The 1,924-nt window shown below is 42.4% G+C and overlaps 1 long non-coding RNA gene across 1 annotated transcript; it reads left to right on the forward strand.

Annotated features, from left to right (window-relative positions):
- The first annotated feature begins 212 nt into the window (after nucleotides 1-212).
- On the forward strand, nucleotides 213-881 carry LOC112080205 (uncharacterized). The gene is made up of 3 exons (XR_002896136.2): nucleotides 213-325; nucleotides 546-623; nucleotides 802-881. It is a non-coding gene; the product is annotated as an uncharacterized lncRNA (long non-coding RNA).
- Nucleotides 882-1,924: the final 1,043 nt, after the last annotated feature.

Here is a 1,924-nt window from a genome sequence, read left to right on the forward strand (position 1 = left end):
TTGCATTGGGTGACTGTTGATGGCGTGAAAAGACAAATTAAAATTGCTATTCAAAATGGGGGACACACTCATTATAACATGTTCAGTTATGCTCACCGCACGACTAATAAATCCATACTGTACATTCGAGCTAGAAAGCGCGTAATCGTGATTCGTGCATCATACGGCTTTTATTTTGTCGTAGCCATATTTTGATTGACGCCGTGTCAAAAACGTCACTACGCCGGAAGTGTTTGTTGGAAAGATTAAAATCCTCTTGAGTGACAGCAGCGGTTTGGTACATTGTATTTTTTTCTTTCTGTAGGGATGGAGGTGACACGAACAAGTAATTCACCTCTTTATGCACCCTTATAGATAATATACACCAAGATTATATTCATATGCTATTAGATACACAACGTTAGCTGTCGTTTCTCACCGCACAATCGCAAGAATATGATTCCGTTCACGTCCGCGAGGTTGTGAATGCTAACCCGCTAACTAGCTAGCTTGCGTGTTGAGTAACCACCAACGCATGTTGGCTGATTGTTGTTTTTGTATTACAGATTTCAAAGACAGTTTAAGCACTGTGTACAGCGCAATAGAGGAAGCAGACTTTCTCGCAATCGATGGGGAATTTTCAGGTAAGCCATTGTTAGCTAACTATTTAACTGGCTAACGTTTATAGTTACATCTTAGCTAGCTCGCTGGCCAACCAGTTCCCGTGGCTGCTACAAGCCACACGCGCAGTCGGTTTTGAACTCTGACAACTTCATATTTTTCTAGTTAATACAGTAGAAAATACACTCTTTTCGGTTTCAGGTATTAGCGATGGGCCCAACGTCAGCGCACTGACTAACGGGTTGGACACGCCAGAGGAGCGCTACATGAAACTAAAAAAGGTAACCGTCAAGAGGCATGCGTTTAGAGTTGGGGGCAATGCGGTTTCGGCATTATGCTGCATTTACTTGACACTACAACATTTTATGGCAGCCATGTTGGTTCCCCGTTAGTTTAACATGGGGAATATTTAACAACGCTATGGAACGGAATGTCTAGAATGAGAACGATATTCAAAACTCGAACAGATTGCCTAACACTAAATATATGGCCCTGGTTACAACTGTCGGTCAGGTACTGAGTGAGTAGCTACAGTTGAAGTCAGAAGTTTACATACACCTTAGCCAAAGATTTAAACTCAGTTTTTCATAATTCCTGACATTTAATCCTAGTAAAAAGTCCCTGTTTTAGGTCAGTTAGGAACACCACTTTATTTTAAGAATGTGAAATGCCAGAATAATAGTGGAGCGAATTTCCCCACCCCCAGCTTTTATTTCTTTCATCACACTCCCAGTGGGTCAGAAGTTTACATATACTCAATTAGTATTTGGTAGCATTGCCTTTAAATTGTTTAACTTGGGTCAAATGTTTCGGGTAGCCTTCCACAAGTTTCCCACAGTAAGTTGGGTGAATTTTGGCCCATTCCTCCTGACAGAGCTGGTATAACTGAGTCAGGTTTGTAGGCCTCCTTGCTCGCATACACTTTTTCAGTTCTACCGACACATTTTCTGTAGGATTGAGGTCAGGGCTTTGTGGTGGCCACTCCAATACCTTGACTTTGTTGTCCTCAAGCCATTTTGCCACAACTTTGGAAGTATGCTTGGGGTCAATGTCCATTTGGAAGACCCATTTGTGACCAAGCTTTAACTTCCTGACTGATGTCCTGAGATGTTGCTTCAATATATCCACATAATTTTCCTCCCTCATGATGCCATCTATTTTGTGAAGTGCACCAGTCCCTCCTGCAGCAAAGCAACCCCACAACATGATGCTGCCACCTCCGTGCTTCACGGTTGGGATGGTGTTCTTTGGCTTGCAAGCCTCCCCCTTTTTCCTCCAAACATAACGTTGGTCATTATGGCCAAACAGTTATATTTTTGTTTCA

The sequence above is a fragment of the Salvelinus sp. IW2-2015 genome, unplaced genomic scaffold (assembly GCF_002910315.2).
Source record: "Salvelinus sp. IW2-2015 unplaced genomic scaffold, ASM291031v2 Un_scaffold12891, whole genome shotgun sequence".
Classification (NCBI taxonomy): Eukaryota; Metazoa; Chordata; class Actinopteri; order Salmoniformes; family Salmonidae; genus Salvelinus; species Salvelinus sp. IW2-2015.